Source organism: Prenolepis imparis, unplaced genomic scaffold, assembly GCF_030444845.1.
Source record: "Prenolepis imparis isolate NDT839.2.m4 unplaced genomic scaffold, iyPreImpa1.0 SCAF_10, whole genome shotgun sequence".
NCBI classification, from domain to species: domain Eukaryota; kingdom Metazoa; phylum Arthropoda; class Insecta; order Hymenoptera; family Formicidae; genus Prenolepis; species Prenolepis imparis.
This window is the reverse complement of record NW_028141168.1, coordinates 16,838,110-16,857,790: the sequence shown is the minus strand read 5'-3', so window position 1 is coordinate 16,857,790 and position 19,681 is coordinate 16,838,110. Positions and strand designations below refer to the sequence as shown.

The following is a 19,681-nucleotide window of genomic DNA, read 5'->3' as shown; positions in this document are numbered from 1 at the left end:
TAGATATGTATATTATGTCCTTTGATTATTTCAAACAGCCGTCGCCGCGACATTATTACATGTCGTTTATAGCAGAAATTAATTAATGACGCGGATTAATAGTTAATTGCAATAATTACCAAAGGAGTAATCAAGAGTTTCAAGATGCAACACGACGAGATAACGAGACAAGCGGAGCAGCTCACGTTGCTGCCTACTCGCTCGAGTGTCGTCGTACGAATGATAGCGAGACGACGACATGTAAACAATAGCACGGTCTATGTATTTACGTCACAAAGACGAGTGCCGTGAACATTGTAATATTTTGGTTTCGCTATATAGCTGCAAGACTGTGTTCCACTCGGCGCGCTATTGTTTACATGCCGCGCTCTAGCTGCCATTCGTACGCCATCGCTCGAGTAGCCGGCAACGCAAATCGCTCCGTCTCTCATCTCGTCGCATTACCTTTCGATTATTCCTTCTCGATGATTATTACAATTAACGATTAATCCGCGCGATTAATTAACTTCTGCTATAAATGACGTGTAATAATACCGCGGCTGTTTCAATCAAATAATCAAAGGGCATAATGCATCCATTAATAATAGGTGAATTTCACAGGATTTATGCATTGGAAATGTACTGTGCTTGCAATATCGAGATTTCATTATGTGTTTTGTGTCCGTTTAGCGCAAATCTTAATTAGCTATTAGCTCGATTCGCGATAATATGTAATATTGCGCGATATTGCAATATAAAGATGTCGGTACATTTTCGTTAATTTTATTAATAAAACATGATAAGTACAGCATATAAATCGATTTCGAATCGAGTCTTAGCGTATTTAATTGATAAATATGAGCGTGTATTTTATTAATCCCGTATTTTAATATTTATTATTTGCACATTATAAATTCGTTTGTATATTGTTATAATTTGTTAAAATATATTTTTGCGAGATTTTTTATCGTATAAACAAATATTGCAGTCCACGGTTATTTATCTTTAATTTTAACTTGTATATTAATATACGCTACTGAATAAATATCCGCAAGAATATTTTGTTCCTTGTTTTTCGAATTTCGAGTTATGAATTATTAACGAATGATTGATATATCATATGTCTTTTTGTTAATTACTCGATCCCGCGATTTATGTGCACATCACGTTGCGATTAATGTCGGGACTGCTGTGCATAATATTGTGCGATTATTCGTATTTTAATTATTCGTATTTTCGCGACAATCATATGTGAATACCATGAAGAAATAGCAAGAGATGCAGAAGAGAGGCGATGAAAAATTCGGAGAGACATCGCAGCGGAACAACTGACAGGTGAACACAATTTATAAATTATTTATTATTTGTTATTTGCGTAATTAATTATTCGTTTGTCTTTGCAATAGTGATTTACTGTGTCGTTTAATGTGCAAAATGTACCATAATATAAACTACTCCAGATTTTATTGTGGAGTAAAATATTTATAACAAAATATTTGTATTAATTAATATTACTAGGTAAATGAAAAATATTTCAAACATTGCATTTGCAAGATTAATAATTTCTTTCATTATTTATATATAAGAAAATTATAGATTTTCACACTTATTACATATTTACATTTTTCAAGAGTTTATAAGAAAAGCTTTCTCTTCTTGATAATTATGTAATTTATTTTAGTAAGTATTTGTTTAAAGAACGAATTGTAAAAATTTGTACGTAATAATTAATTTTTATAAAATATATTCGTATTATATACAATTATATTTGTCTTGCTTCGAGAAAAGTTGCCTGTAAGATAAATGAGACACTATGACGCGCGTTGTAGCTACGTTAATCCGTATCGACAGAATTAAGCGGAAGGGAAATACGCCACTAGGAAAGAGGGCAAATCGATATCGCTCTGCTCTCCTGTAAGTCTGTATACACACACGTACATGGAAAAGTGTGATTGTATTATATACATATACGCTTGTGATATTGCTTTGTGAGAAATTGCGTTTTAAGGGCGTCATAAAAGACGCCCACGTATCTCGATAACAATGCCGTAGAAAGAATAAGAAATTCTTTCTCTTCTTTTTTCCCCCTTTTTTTGGCGAAAATATGAGATTTTTATAAACATACTTTCGATAATTTATCTGTACGAAGTGTCATCTAGATTGACTTTTCTCCTTTGGAACCTTGTAACACTGTTGATAAAATCACTGATTAGATACTAGAAGAGATACTGATTGTAAGTAACGATTATTTATTAATTTCTTTTATGGGAATTAAGTAGTAGGTCGTAAAAAAAACGAGCATTGATAATTCTTCTCGATAAAGAAATTGAAAAATAAGTTAAATAATGATAACCATGACGGAAACGCAAAGGTACATAATGTAGCCATAGATGTGTATACATGGTTGGAAAATTATGAGGAAAATTTTAAATTATACTGCTTTTTTCCTAAATTAAATGTTCGATATTTAAATTGGATAAGTAAACTGAAACGAGTAATAGAGGAAACTGGGTGACCATCGTCGACCACCAACAATATCTTAGTTCAGGACACCGCTGAAAGGTAGCTGCGGCGCCACAACGTGGAGGATCGTCTCGAGGGAAGCTTCAGTAGCGGTCTGTACCGCGGCGTGTGAATGTTTGAATTCGGATTGATTCGTCGTGTCGTCGATATATCCGGTATGTGACATACGTGAGTGCATTTTGACACTGGGGAAGGAACACCCGAAGGAAGACGAAAAGGGACGATCCTGCACCTTGGAGCATTTTTTTAACTATCGCGTGTCTCTGAATTTTTTTTTAATTTTCCACTGCACGAATGAACACACACGAGCAGCAGCTACACGCGGGTAAGCGTCTGGTCGCCCCCATTATTAGAATCAGACCGTACTCTCGGATCGATACTGATTCTCTGTCTCTCGCTGGATTCCGCGCGACGGATGCTGTGCGAGAATTCGCGTCTCTCATTGCGGAAAATCGCAGATAAATTTGTACAATTTGTCGATTGATAGTCTTGCAACGTGTTGGATCGCTCTAAGAAAAAAACTTTCTTTCGACAAGTTGAAGTGGAGAAACTTTGCTTTTATTCGGACTTGTATTATATACCATATCTGTCATTTATTACTCGCAGATTATTTTTATTATTTTGTGAATGTTTCTTCATATTTTTAGATCAAAGAACTTATTTATAAAAATAAAGATTTAATTTTAATTTTAATTTTTGAAAGAACATAATTCGATGATTAAATCTTCAATTATTAAATATATTTTTTTCTTATTAATTCTTTAAATATATATAATAATTAGAAAAATGTATCTCGAAAACAATTTGCTAATAAAGAGCATATTACAAAACGAAATTTAAAGATAAAAAAGTAAGAAACACAAACCAATCATCAGATCTTTTCTCTTTTTTGCTATTTTAAAATTGAAATAATTTGAAATTTAAAATCCTCAATTTTTTCCATGAATGATTTATCTTATATTCTATTGAGAAAAATCGAAATGTAATGCATAAAAATATATGATACGGAAAATATGTGAAAATATATATTAAATTTTATATCTACATATCATGTATAATCCACAAATATTATATAGAAAGTCGAGAAATGAAGAAATCTTTTTCCTATTCGCGCTATTACAACTATAAATTTATGTAAAACCAGCAATTTAATCTGATTTTTCGTTGTCTAGGAAAAATTAAATTTCGGATTTTCTGAAGAATATTTTGTAAAAAAAAAATATATATATATATTATATGTGTATGTGGGAGAGAAATTATGACTATGTGGCATTTAAAAAGTAGGTCTTAGCCAAGCAATGGTATGCCGTGTATCGCCTTGAGCAATGCATTGTCCCAGGAATTTCAATGAGGATTCAGCGTTTTTTCGCTTCCTCTGACGCGTTGCGTAAGATGCTGCATGCCCTTTTTCCCATTACATCCGGTTCCATTTATCTTTGCGGCGCAACGCGTGCGAAATTATGTTAATAATCGCGTGGGCTTATCAGTTATTGGCAATCGCGCAAAATTGGCCGCGATTGGTTGGATCTTGGTGAGCACGCTGTTACTGATCGATAACAGCATCGCTTACGGGTCCAGTGCATCGAGTTAATTTGCAATTGCTATACGAATTGAATTCGTGTGGCGTAATTGTTAAAGGAAGGACAAATCGTGGTGGCGTTTTTTCTTTTTAGTTTTTAATTTTTAATTTTTTCGAAATATACAAAAATTAAGTCCGACATTGAATATTCTAAAACTATCGAAAATAATTTAATTTGTTAATTTAGATTAATTTATAACGTTGAACAATAAAACACAATTGAATTTAAGTAAACACTACAGTTTTTTGTATATTTTTTTTACATTATTAAATTTAAATTATCTGAAATTCTTAGTGAAATTTTATGATTAGTATTTACTAAATTTCAACAAAGGGAAATAAAGCAAGCGAGGGAAATTGGACAGTTTTTATTGTATAATATTGCTATTTTTCTTTTTACGGGACTTCGCGTAACATATAAATTTTACGCATCCCTGGTTGCTGTACCGGCAAATTAAAGTCTGTCGCGGATTTCTCGTATGTCACTAGACTATCCTATCCTACTTTCTAAATGTCAGAAAAGAAGCAAGAAACCGCGAGCAGAATATTCGCGTACGATGTATTCGGAGAATTGGTAAATAATAATTGCGTGTGATTCGCGCAATAAACGCTAATTAAAAGCTCTTTTGGACACACATAAATTGTATAAAAATATAATATTTTAAATTACAAAAAAATTGCAATTTATCATACATGACGTAGACCGAGGCGTATACAGAGATAATTTGCTATAATGAGACAAAATTTATGCACTTAAAGTGCAAAGACACACGCGTTTACATTTACACATAATTTTCCTGAATACTTTGCTAGTGAGATCTGTAAATGTAACACCGTTCTCTAAAGCACCATAGAAAATTCTCTACGCTTTCTAATTGCATGAAAAAAAGCAGCCGTGTTTTGCGTAATTAAAAATGATCTTTTTAAATAAAATGTTGCATTTGCCGAGGGAGAGTCTGGTCGATAATTGAATTGATTAAACGGGTTTCAATAAGAAGTTCGCATGTTAACGCGTGATATTTTATAAACGCCAACATTTACTGACAATATGTTATTACGCAAAATTGACGTTTTTATTCAAGATACTTTTCTTATAATGACGCATTATATTTCTATTTTTCTATGATGTAGAAAATCATAACGCGATAGATATATATTAATCATGTTTAATGAGACGTTTTATAGATGCTTGAATGTTTCGTGTACCAATTATTATTTCTTGAATTAAATATCTTTTAGTTTTCGATTGTGAGGAACCAGAAAAAAGGTGAAAATATAATTTGGACGCACGAATATTCTTTCTCAAACATTTGTTTCTTTAATCGATATTCTTTGCATCATGAATGGCGAATACGGTTCATCGAACCTTAAATGTGATCTGATGTATGTATACACACATCTGTGGCTCGCAATGCTTCGACATCAATATGCGATGATATGTATTTATGCGCGCGATACGAGATCGTCATAAACATGTGAATCGATTGCCTATATTTTGCATATTTTGGAGGATGTGTTTTACATTTTCTTGTATAGGTATCTGTATACGCACTTTTTTCTTACTAGTATATTGGCACTTGCGCGTAAAATAAAATAGATAAATTAATTATTTTTGCAATTTAGCTGTCATAAAACGGGAGCAGGTTTTAATACGGATAATATGTGCGGTAAATATTTACCGTAATCCTGTAATGTTTCCGTTTCTTTGAGCGGATTGAAAGTAAATTTAATAGAGTGCTTGTTGTGACGCGATAAGGTTGCGAATGTCAGGAAGTCCTGTCTGCGAAGAAGTTCCTTGTGCGCGGGAACTCACGCGTTTTTTATTTGACTAGAAATAAGAGAAAGTGTGCGATGTGTTGTGTACGAGGAATGAAATCTGGCAGACTAATGGTATCAATTATAAAACACTTCGCTAGAAAATAATTGCCAATTCTTGATAGTGATTTAATGGCTTCAATGACATTTTAATTACACGCCGAATTGCAAAGTCATTATATATATTCGATCGCTGATATTTCTAACAAAAAAAAACCCGGAAATATGATTTCTATGCTAACAAATTTTTATTCATTCTTTAGTTGGATAAAAACATGGACTTATTTCTTAATGCTAAGTGTTTTTCTAAAATTATGACAGTAATAATAAATTGTCTGTATTTTATTGTTACGTAACTACAAAATTAGAAAAGAGTAGATTTGCGATTATTTACGAACTATGCGATCTTGTGCAATTTTTAATGTGTATGTATATGTTAATGAAACTCATAACACATGGACACATCGGACATTCAATCTGTAAATATTTTATATTACGTGGAACGATTATTTAAGTAGTATTTAAATTAAATCTTTCTCGCAGAGAAGCGAAATTTAGCCTAAAACACGATTGCTGTATGGATTTCTCTCTCAACGCGAAAGCATTTGCTTTGCTCGAGGTGAAAGTTGACTTATTGTGCAGCGAGCGTGCAAAATGTCTCGATCGAGTCTTTGCTATATTGTAGCCTATATATCTGAAAATTGGCACGTCTCATTAATTACTTTCTTGGGACGCACCAGCTGTCTGAGATACGATTCCATGTGTAAATCGGGATTGAAAAGGTGATACCTCTTCATAAAAAATCGATCTTTCGATCTCTATCTCGATTCGCGAAATGAAATGACTACCAGAGCATGAAACTAGAAACAAGTAGATTAACGAACAAGGCACAAAAGGAAGCGCAGAAGTTATAACAGATTTTAATTACATTCCGCTGAATCTCTATATGCTATAATAAGGATTTATCAATTAAGAAGAAAGTATACATGTTTATTTATCATGCTATTTATACGGAACTCTGATGTAAAGTAATTCTTGAAGCATGTAATTTATAATGCGTTTCACCAAGTAACGTATAGAGATTTGACAGAATAAACGATACATTTTGTAGATTATATATAGATAAAATAATGAATAAACGTTTTAATCTCCAATTTACATTATGACATGATATATTAAAATATTTTGCGAAAATTTAAATACAATTAAAGCGTACAAACATATTTTTCATCATTTTAATTACATTGTTTCACTATCGCGTAATTAGACGATGCTTAAAGAAATCTAACAAAATATAATTAATGCCCGTGTAATCGTCGTCAGTGAAAAAATGCAAAAGTCAGGTTGCAGAAGTCGCTGCACTTGCTTTATATCTTTAATAAGTAATTTTAATTGCGCTGTTATTTAAAGCGTAAAAAATGATCGGTACATATTAATACTTTGAAAGACACTTCTCTATCGTACATAGAGTATACAATAAAAATGCGTAATAAACAGACTCTTGAAAAATCTCTATAAAATTACGAAATTATTTGTGTTCAAATGAAATATATCTTCGTTACTCAATAAGCGGTTATTATGATGAAGCGAAATTTGATCGTGACTTGGACCACAATTACGTGAAAGTTATAAGGACTGTTTTATTGCTTTAGAAGTGATTAGTCTGTATTTCTTTCTTATTTAATTTTATTCTGGCGCAATTTAGAAAAGAAAATAATACTTGTCGCAAGTTCATCTCTTTCGCACGCGTGAATTCTACATCTGGAAATGCTGATATTCGTTTCCTAAGTTAAATGGAGTAGGTTTAATTCGTATTTGCTGTAAATTAATTACGAAACGATATACAAGCAGTTGTAAAGACTAATCTGAGATAGAGAAAATTATGTATGCGAGAGAAGGCTTTAAGAGAGATTTCCTTTTCTTTTCTCTTATTAAATACAGCTTCACTTATATAACAAACTATTCCGTCGCGTTACGATATTGCTCTACGATCGAAAAAGTAATGCAGGTTGGGGAGTAATACATTTTTTTTTTCGTATCAATGTACGGCCCTGAAATCCCGGATGCCGTTATTCGAGTGGGTCGTTCTACTTGCTCTTGCGTCAAGCGAGACTTTGTCAGCCTTTCTAAAGCGCCGCTAGAGAATCTCAGGGTTGGTGAAATATTCTCAAGACAGTTGCAAATCATCTTGACAAAGTGTGTGTGTGTGCACTAAGGTTTGCCTTTACGAGTAATAAATTTTAAAATATCATTAGCTTTCAATTTTCGGAAAGTGCTTTTAAAATGAGTACAACACACGTTACAAACACTGCACTCTCTTATCCAATATAAATAATTCCTTTTTTTATTATTAAATTTAAAGAGGATAATAATCATTTTATATTATACATGTATATTTTACCAGTTGGATGCGCGCGTTTAGTTATAATTAATTTGCTGCGCTCACTGATCCGGAAAACGCAGATTTTGGAAAATTGACAGCTCGTCGAGTCTTTCAATCTGTCGTGCGTCAATATATTATTTCTCATTTTTAATATTTCTGTAATTTTCGTCATTTTTTCAAAATTAAATAAATATAAGCACGTACAAAAAAAAAGAAATGTTTCCAAAATTGTTGGACAGTGTGTTATCTCTTTTTAAAATCTTTTTAAGTTTTCTACAATGAAAGAGACCGCGGAAAACGGCATTTAAATGTATTACTTCTTCTAAAATGTCACGAGTCTTTTGTACTACAATGCATGAGTAGAACAGAATAGAAAGACCTAGGCAACTTTTGTAATCTTGAAAACTCGCGACATGGTACGTACCAACACGATGAATAAAAAGCGAGATGAGAGGAACACAATAGAAAGAAAGAGAGAAAAGCGCGTGCGATGCAACGTGCACAGTGATGCTCGCAATTAATTTGCTTTGTACACTTATTCAGGATTACTGGAGAGAAAGAGAGGGCTAATTACATATTTTGTGGCACGAGATATAATTAAGCAATTATAGTTATCATAGTCATCTGGACACACATTCTCCCGTTTATAAGTAAACGCTTTTCACGCAAATGCGGATCAAGTAAATTAACGCGAATTTTTCGCGCCTTACAGGATACTCTCTTCATTCACTTTTTACCGAGAGAGAGAGAGAGAGAAAAAAAAGCGATTACGATTCGCGATTGTTCCGTCAACTGGCTTCATAATGCGTCGCATTTTCGAAAACCGGTTGAGTGAAAACCGGTCTCACATATGGATCTCTCTCACGTGCGTATGGGAATTATTGACGATAACGGAATCACAGAATGACGACGGATATTGTTGTTGTTTGCAATGAAAGTTCGAGAGAAAGAGAGATGCGACCTTGCGCTTCTAATCTATATATATATAATTTTTTATAAAGCGCTCTCATGTTTATAAAGCGATCTGACAAGATATATATACAACACGCTGGTTATTGGACGATATAATTATAATGTCATGTGATGTTATATGCAACGCTCGCTCTTTAAAGTACGAAACGATGGCACACGTGAACGAAAATTTTTGTATAATGCGTATATTGTCTCTTTTATCAAAGAATAGTCACACACATGTATAATATACGCATTAATTAGCACGAATAACCGAGAAGCATTGAGGCGTAAATGACTAGTCATTAGCTAGAGAGGCGGAACTAATCACTTTTTCTACAACTCAACATTGCATTGCAAATATATTCATTTCTGCTTCCGTGTCGTGATGTATAACTTGGTTGTAAGTTTTTTTTTAGCATTATTGCACTTGATATTGATACAGATTTTTCCATTATATTTGATACAGATTTTTCTATTATATATATATTTTCCTTAAATTATGTATTGTCCTTAGGAGAAACCATAATTATTTTATAATAACTGACTTGATTAGAATTAATCCATTATTTCTTACTTATGATTAAACTATGTATTAGTTATTAATATGTCTAACTATCTCTTCGTTTCTTTTTTTAACTTTAGCTCAGAATAAAAGTAGAAAGCCGTATAGCTCTCATTTTACATTAATTTGTAATTATCAATGCTCAAACCACGCGTCGAATTTTTAAACTAACGTTTCATATTTTGATATATTAACGCTTTTGTAATTTTATTGCGAAATTAATTTACGAGATTCTTCTTTTATCCCACATTTACCCAATTTTTGTTATGGGAACACTTTCACCATTTTAGCCACTATAGTTTTCACCAAAAATTCTGCTTTCTCGGCTCTTTGTATATTCACGCAGAGACAAATTGTACTCGTTTGTAGCATCGGCGAGTACCGGATCCCACGGGTTGAATGAACAAATGGAGTATTCGGGCGAACGATCTCGCGTATATCCACGTACTCGCGTCAGCGTGTCCGCGAAGAAAAGCGTTTGCGATCATCTTAGGAATTTTTTACGGGCAAGTACACGAGAGCTATTTCGTTTATGAGTTAGGAAGTTGCACATCGTCGAGTAACCACCGACCGTGGAACCTGTCGTACCGGTTTCCGCTGGATTCCGCCGGTTCGACGGCACCGGGGAGAAGCGAACGGGGTGATCCGCATCCTCGAGGCAGTCCTAGAGGCACCCAATCACGATCGTATCATCGTTGCTTTAATTAGACGCTGCCCCTTACCTGTAGAAACTTAGGTAATCCTTATTCTCTCGGATTTGAAACTTTTCCCTTAATCAATATATGGTTTGGAGAAGACGAAATTATTTAAGCAGAGTGTCATTTCATATTCCTGTCGATCGACTTAAGATTGAGCTCACTCCGAAGAGTAGACTTGATTCCATATAATGTCTTTTTAATGTCTAATTTATTTCAAATCTTATTTAGTAATTATTTTCTAATTTTTTGATTTTTAATAATGTGTAGGATGTTATTGAAATTCTTTGGAGAAGTTTAGTTTTAAATTAGCAAGAGTAAATATTTAAAACACATATTTGTATTATAAGGCGAGTTTATTGAAACTCAACGAGAAGTTAAACGATCAAAAGTGAAAGTGCAGTTATAGATGCATGTATGAAAGAGTATTTTTCGAAAAATAAGTTTCAACACGGTTAATAGAAGTGTCAAACGGCTCGTTTCGAGTCATTTCATACATATTTTGATTTGTGTCGTACACATTTATGGCTGCCAATACAATTAGAGTGCGCGATTAGATTGCAGACTCCGTTTTAATTTCAATTAGCTTTGCGAGAATTTTCTACAAGAGATGCGCGATAAAGTTGCACATCTATCTCTCGTTTCAGATAAAGTAAACGTGCATGTGCATTCGCGGTAGAAGATAAAAACGCTGCGACTGCAATGCGGAGGATGCAGAGAGAGATGCTGATGTTAGCTGCATAAATCTCGTATGCTTTATCACGTCCAGTCGGAAGTGCGACGTGCGTTTGTAGTGAAAAATACCTCTGAATCTTTCAGTTATTTATCACCGCTAGATCAAGCTGTCGTTGAAAGAAGATATAGCACTATCGATATATCAATATACATATAGATTTTCGTCGATATTCTTCTCGATTATATAATATATGAAGAAAACTTTTATTTATTTTATATATATATATATATATATATATATATATATATATGTCTCAAAAAAAATATCAATATTTCTGCTGATCAGACATCTGTTGATAAGCTTGTACATACTGATAACATCGACGTTCATTTTATCATACTATTGACAAAACAGTGATTGTTATGCAATCAAAAAGTTCTTGGAATATACACAATAAATATTAATTGATCGAAAACATTGATCGATCAATCAACGATAATATAATTTATCCAGGAAAATATTTATTCAACGTTTAACGTTATAATTAAAAATGTATATGTATTTTATAAACGATCGTTATGTATGTATGACTTAGGCTGAAATCTTTCGAATATACATATATATAATTCTAGTTAGTACGCTGCATAAATCAGAGGCACTTACGTGATTTTAAATATTATTTTACGAGGACGCATAACGATCCCACGGTTGTGCACGTGGAATCTCATGCATCATATGACGTTTTACGCTCTTTGAAGCGGAATAGATTCGCTTGAGTGCACTTTCTCAGAGGAATTTATCCCACTCGATCTATATACGATGCTTAAATCGGTGTGTGTGTGTGTGTGTATTATATATGTATATTATAATTAAAAAATCATAATTATATGAATTGATATATTGTAATAAAATTTTTTATTATTTTTGTTAATATTGTGTTACAGAGATGTCGCAAAATTTTGAATATACTGATAATTTTTAAACTGTTTATCAATGAATGAGCGGCTTTTTGCAGATTAAGATAGATCGATAATAATATATATTATTTCTCGTTCATACAAATTTACTTTTTAAATAAAATTTTGTTTCGAAGCTTAATCTTTAAAATGTGAAATTGGAAAATAAATTTAATAAATAATCTTCCGAGATATTTGTGCTAAAAAAATTTACTAAAAAACAATACTATAAAAAATAATCGGTTAATTCTACATCATCTATATAATCTTGTAATATTTTGGATATACATATAAATATTTTTAGTGCGTTCTGTAATTCTGCTTAGTATTTTTAAATTCTATACATAAGAAAATTGTTTAGCTCTTATCTCTACATTCCACAATTTGTCTTCTAAAAATTATATGAAATGTTTAAAGTTAATAACTGAATACATTTGCGATGATCGCTTATTAAATATTATACATATTTATATATTCTTCTTAGGAAGCTGCGAGTGAGTTCGTTGACACGAAAAGAGTGAGAGAGACCGTCATAATAAAATAATAAACTCATTATACTACCGGCTCGTCCATTGTCTGGGCAGTTGCTCTTTGTGACCCACCTAACAACACTACCCTAGGCATCGGTTGCATACGGGGGGCCCTTTTGCTCGATGGAATTCACTATGGCTCGCGTGTGCACAGTCAGGTCACGGCTCGAGGGGAACGTGAGAGTATGTATCTACACATGATCTGCGCTATACTGTCGCGGTATATAGCCACCTATGTATGTAATATCGCGTATGCGTATGGAATTCTTACACGAAGCTACAGACTTAGGTGCATCGACTGGGCGTTTAAAAATAAGCTGGGAAAATTATATAGGGGGGATCTCGTGCACCGACTTATCTTTTTCCATCGATAATTATGGAAAAATAACATTAGAAATTGGAACTAAAGTATACACATATTGGAAAAAATATACACATATTGACATCTCATACCCAACTACAGTCCGTATTTGTTTATCGTTAACGAGGACATTTCAATTTATTGTATATGATCGGACTGATTGTGTCTGCCTTTAATTCCAACAAAGTTTTTACTGTCAATACACACATCTGAAATAGTGAGATGTTTTGACGATTGCGAAGATCAGATTTACTCGTACACATGCCGACTGTAAGTAACTTATTTATGAAGTCTGACATGATGACTCTCCCCCCTCAACATAAGCTTTGAAACTTTATTTACCAGCTCTCATTATGGAGACCGTCACAACAAATTTTGACACTACTTCATGGCCGACCAGCTTTGGAGTGGTACATTCCGAAATTGTTATTTTACACATCATACTGTCATCGATCAATCTCAACGTCAAACGACATTGCATTCCGATATCGAATTAAGTATAAACCTCTGTAATCATACGATTGCGAATTGCGGTGATGACGGCGAACTCCAATTTTATTAACCGCTACCGTTAAAATTACTTTGAATTTTATTTTCTTTTATTAATTTCAATGCGTTGAAGATGGCCCAAAAAACCGAAACGTACGCTTTTGTAAGAGAAAAAACATTTTATAAAAAAAAAAAAAATGTTTTAAATTAATATATACTGACATAATTAAATGTGTCTTAGGTTTTATTGAGCGCCCTAACGACCGCGCATAGGCTTGTATTGCCAATATTACCCCATCTTAGTATTGGAACTAAAGATTTCAACAAGATAGAGTATTTTTCATCTGTATATACTTTTATATTTACCTTTGTATGATTTCAAGAGGAATTGATCATTTGATTAAAAGAGACTTTATTTAGGGTGGATTGTCAGACAATGGTTGGCATAGAGGAATATAAAGCAATTGTCTCTCATTGTTGTCTCATATCTAATCGTTCATTCATAACGTTTCATCATGCAAGAGAAATTGATTTCTTTTCGTGTAATATATTTTTTATAATGAAATCGATAAAATTAATCGCACCACATAAATATTTATTTATTTACACACAAATGTTTGAAAATAATTTCTATAAAATTTTCGTTGATTGGAAGATTTATGTGTACAATATAATTAATATATACAGTTATATATTTTTAAAGAAAGGCAAAATTTATCAAAATAACTTGGATTATAAAAATATTTACTTTAAATCAGATAAAAGATGTGAAATTTAAATTGACATAAAATATATTAATTTATAAGTAATGACTTTTTTCGCGAGTGTGTTTAATAAAGATGCAAAGGATGAAAACAATTGATTAAAAACAAGCGTCTTTTTTCAGTCTTATGTTTCTCGTCGTAGAGCACAGAAAATGAATATTGAAAGATGTAATTTAATACAAGCAGCAGCCGCTGCTGAAATATTACAGACAATTCAGACGCCGCATAGTTTAACTCCCAAGCATGAATTTTTCAAGCTTCACCGTCGTATGGGAGATACTCCCTAGAGTTTTATGAAAATTTTTCGGCATCGTAAATTTCGTGTACGAATTCTGTCGCATTGTTTTTATAAAAAAATTTATATTTCTCATGTATGTACGCATATACATTTCGATGCGTCTTCGTCGAGGCAAAATTAGCTTCGAAAGTGACGAAATCATGCGTAAATAATCGAAAATAACTTCTCATGCATATATATAAACATATATATATATTCAAATCTATTCATGTACGTAAAGAATAGCGATCTTCGCAGTTCTTTCAAATTTCTCAGGCATCTCAATCTCAATATTAATTCTTGCTTGCGACGAAACATTTCAGAAACATATTTCAATTAAAAAATCTTTTAATAAGAAATTGTGACTGTTGTCGAAGAATTTTATGACAGCGCAAAGTTCCTCGTTTTTTATGAAAAGAAACTTATTTTATTCCTTTGATTAGTCGGAAGACAAAGAGTAAAATTCACTCGATAATAAGTATTAATAACAATCTTATTCGCATTAAACAATTTGGAGTTTATGAATTTTTTTTTTACCTTTTTCTTCTCTTGTCTAAAAACTTTATTCGTTAAAAACTTTCCATCCATTGATGAAAGTTAACACAGTGTAATTATGAATTTCATTAACAAACTTTCACTGTGGAAAAATTGGATAAATTTTATACGACAAGGTTTTTTCTCTTCTTTGGTGACCATTTTCTTTTTATATATTCTGGCATCAATTTTTTCGAAACAAACGGCTCTTTTATTTATAAAAATTAGACTTATAAATTAAAAATTTCGATTAAAAATGGCACGATAAGAAACTTTAATTTGGCGAGTGCAATTTTATTATCGACCGGATATGCAGTGGAGGTTTCACCGCCAAGTCAGAATTGCGCGATGCAGCGAACAATGCATCGCGGTTGCGACGGTTGTAAAAGGAATTGTCAATTGCTCTTGCAATGCAATCATCATTTGGAAAGCATTGTGGAAGATATTAACGTTGCTTTTAATGCTAACTGAGTCTTAAAATGTCGGAGCAAGAGCACAATATATCTATTTAAAAATTTTTGTATACGCAAAAAAAAAGACTAACAAAATCCTTCTATTATTATCTTCTCATTATTTCCTATACATGATGATAATCATAATGTAAGTTTATGTGGAATAATATCAGCTTTCATACTTCCTGGAAAAAGCAAATTACGTACTTTAATGTTCAACATGCGCGTAGGAGGAAAAACCAGTAGATGATTATTATTAATGTTCTTAGCCACGATGTACAGAGGTCGTCGTGAATCAAGGGTCACATTTATCTCATTGAGTTCTATCAAACTCAATTACCGATTCTATAATTAACCGGCTAGCTGGCCTACTCGAACATTAATAGGTATAAGAGGGATGTGTTATTTTCGAAAACTGGGCGTGAGAGGAAGTGTTATCAAATGGATAAGTAATCAGAAAAAAAAGAGAGAAAGAAAAAGAAAATAAAACGCTAAACATAAATGATAAGTGAAAATGAACAACCGTTTGACACTTTAGATAAAAATATAGCCAGTTAATGACGCGTCTGTAATATTCCGCGAGAAAAACAAGCAGTCCCCGATTCTTCCCTGAATAAGTAGAAAAAGACACTTAAAAACGATCCGTGCTGGTACGAGTAGAAACGGATAATGATTCTAATTGTTGATTTTATCCGTGAGATATGATCGATCGATGACGCATCTTTTCGGAAATTAAACAAAACAGATATGAATAAATCATTCTTCAAAGATAATAATTTTTTTATTACGCATTTTTTTCGAAAAAATTAATCACGAGATAAAGAAAAGGAGAAATTTAATAGAAAAAAATAAAATAAGAGTAAGAATAATTTTTAAAGCTGCGTTACCTAAAATGAACTTTACAAATTGTGGAATTCTCTCTTGCACTTGATTCTTCAATTAGCTCGACGAGTCTATATTTGAATCACTATATCATTGATCTATACTACTGCGAATGTACATCGCAGTTGCACAACGTAACTTCTCTCTTGGATCTTGGATCGTCACAGCAGGTTGATGATGTACGGCGAAGAGGATGATGATCATGGCGATGCCAAGTGAAGGGGGAAAGAGATTATTAGCAGATCTCCGAGAGTGGGGGAGGAAGCCGTCAGTAGGTTCAGTCCGCGTCGAACCGCCGCGAAGCGCGGATTCGGTCACACTTGTGCGGAAGTTGGTTTTGCCTTTGTCTACCATTGACTTCGTAATTGTCTCTTGCACGATTGATCATCTTTTATACTGGAAATAACGTCACGAATGTTGCTGACAAGGCGCACCGAGAGGATTCCATTCGCAAGGTACGCTCGCTGGAAACTTGATGTCAGTTTGCCTCTGCTTCTGACAACATATCAGTCTGACGTTCTTGACGGGACGCGCTTCTGTGTTTATCGTAATCAAACTCACAACAGAGATACTCTTTATCCTGTGCCTGTCGTATCTTTGCGACGTCATTTCAATTTTCGTGTCTTTTCAACTAAAGACTAAATGACATGCGAGGATACAGTTGTTTGTTGAATTTAAATCGTCTAATTTTGGAGCAAATAAAAAAAAATTGGATTTGGAGAATACAATAAACCTATAAACGAACCCAGTAAATTTTCCCTATGTTATATTGCATTGGCGATGAATTTGACATTTTTATTGCCGCGTATATTTTTACTTGTTACAATAGCAATATCGGTGTCTTTTTCACGAGATGACCATATATTACGCGCGTGTCAATTCGTTTCAGCAATCGCAGAAATCCTATCGTTTGCAATTTGCGACAAATATCGAATCTGGCGAAATCTGACCTTCGACTCTCGATAGCAATTCATTCTCCGATTGGCCAGACCGTTTGATTGATAGAGCATATCATAGAAAATTACTTGAGCATATTTTCCTAGAATGAATTTTTTTTCCATTTGTCATTTTTTTCATTCGTGTAAATAGAATATGCAATTCTCATTTGTTGCCAAAAGTTGATTTCAGATATATACAGTGTTGTGCTTAGATCATTTTAAAATTAGCTAGATAAAGATGAGATAAAAATATGTAAATTCATCTTATTGTTAGATAAGATAAAGATGATTTTATTTTAAATATATATAGATAAAAGATAAAATTATATGACGATTCATCTAGATAACTTTCAGATAATATTATTTTTAAAATCGCTTATGTAAACAGTTAAAAAATGTAATGTAAAATAAAAAAATGAAAATTATAGATATAAAAATATATTTATAATTTTATTTATAAGTTTTTATCGTTTACTGCTCAAGTTCTATTACTTAAAATATTTTCATGTGCTATGAAACTCTAAATCAAATTATCTGAATATTATGTTAGATAATTTAGTAAAGATAACACTTTTTTTTATCTAAGATGCAGATATAGATAATACATTTTTTTATTATCTATATAAAGATAAGATAACGCCAAAATTTCATCTAGATGATCATCTATATAATTTTATTTAGATAACAGCAAACACTGGATATATATGAGTCGAGAAAGAGAGAAATGAATCGTAGCAGCGCGTTTAATATACGCTACATTGTTACATTGCACATTTTAATCGCTGGATTTGCGTAATTTATTCGTTTTTATTCGCATCGGTCCCTCCGCTCGTTCTATTTACCTGTTTGTAATCGCATTGTGTTGAGCGGGTGTTTCGTTTATCAAATGGAAACCAGATATCAATATACGATAACGCATTTCCTCATTTATCTTCTCTCCCCCCTTATTAGTTTGTTTCCTAAGCGTTTAATTGTTGAATAACTGATTGCGGTGAATTTTGTTATTGCCGCGAGATAAAACGCGGGTGTTTTATTAAATAATTACTCGGTTGAAATACATATATATACGATAGATACGTGTTCTTAAATATATTATATCAGAGAATTTTGCACAATTAATATTAAAAAAGCAATCCAATTATACGTAGAATTAAAATTAGTAAATAATAGTTAATTATAAAGCATTTAATTATACATAGTATATGTTCAATTTTTTATTATTAGTTCTCTTATTAATTTTATATTCTACGTAGTACGTAGAATATAATATTCGCGCTAATCAATAAGTAATAATATTGTTATCTTTACCGTTTTCGTTAAATACCGTATTATCGTTCGTGAACGTAGTATATCGCGAGACCATGAATACTGTATGAATTATACGATAGTACGATATTGTCAGCCATGGTGCTACGAAGCGAAACACTGCTGGATGGATTAATCCGTCCTATTGTCACTATATCATTCACGAAGCGGCATGTCGATCTTACAATTGGACGCTATATAATGTCCTATATTGTAGCTTCCGTGCTACACGATGTGTAATTAAGAACAAAAGGGAATATATGATGCTGTATATACATAAACGAAAAAAAGTTACGTTTGTCAACCGTGTGACGCAACGAATGAATATGTCGTGCATCGGAAAAGTGAAATAATGACATTATGTATAGTATAGTATGCGTCATCGATAAACGTTGCACAAAAATGTGGAGAAAACTTTGTCGTGAACTTTGTACATTACCGATAAAAAGAGATACAGTTATATAGATATAAATTCCATTTGGGCTGAAGGTTACGTATATATTATTCAGCACGTAATTATATATATCTCTCATCAATGCATGATAATTAATTCAGTAGGAAAGAAAACGTATCGCGCAATTTTGAGGTGCACCTGTGCAAGGTGTCAAATCAAAGTGCATTGATGTGTAAAGTGATACACGCTCCAATTTGTATTTCGCGTTTAAATTTTTTCGCACATTTGCTTTACGGTAGCATCATATTTTCGCAACTTTGTATTATTTTATCAAAGATTTATGTGGTAAGATTAGACTTTGCAAATTGTTTTATATTTAATTTAATGGAGAAATTTAATTTTTTTACGAATAGCAATTTACAGTTAACATCTAGTATCTAGATATTGATAAAAATATGTATAAATATGTATATATATGAATATATATAATGTACAGTTATCAATAGTAAGTAGTAAATACTACTATTGCGAATTTACGTTAATTTAACTTAATAGACTACTTAACTCCGCAGGCGTGACTATACTAGTGAGCAGGAAATTAAATTATGCCTCTGTTATATGTGTGCATCTAGG

General features: G+C 32.5%; 1 protein-coding gene across 3 annotated transcripts in view; it reads left to right on the top strand.

Annotated features, from left to right (window-relative positions):
• The window catches only part of LOC145941325 (guanine nucleotide exchange factor for Rab-3A), a 36,232-nt gene that overhangs the window by 9,131 nt on the left and 7,420 nt on the right, over positions 1–19,681 (top strand). Inside the window, exon 1 of one of the 3 annotated variants that reach the window (XM_083047409.1) lies at positions 2,587–2,827. The exons of 1 other annotated variant lie outside the window; for it this stretch is intronic. The gene's annotated coding sequence lies outside the window, so the exon portion shown is untranslated. Of the gene's footprint in view, positions 1–2,586; positions 2,828–16,517; positions 16,867–19,681 lie in introns of those variants that run through there. One more of the 3 variants, XM_083047408.1, reaches the window with a different exon arrangement.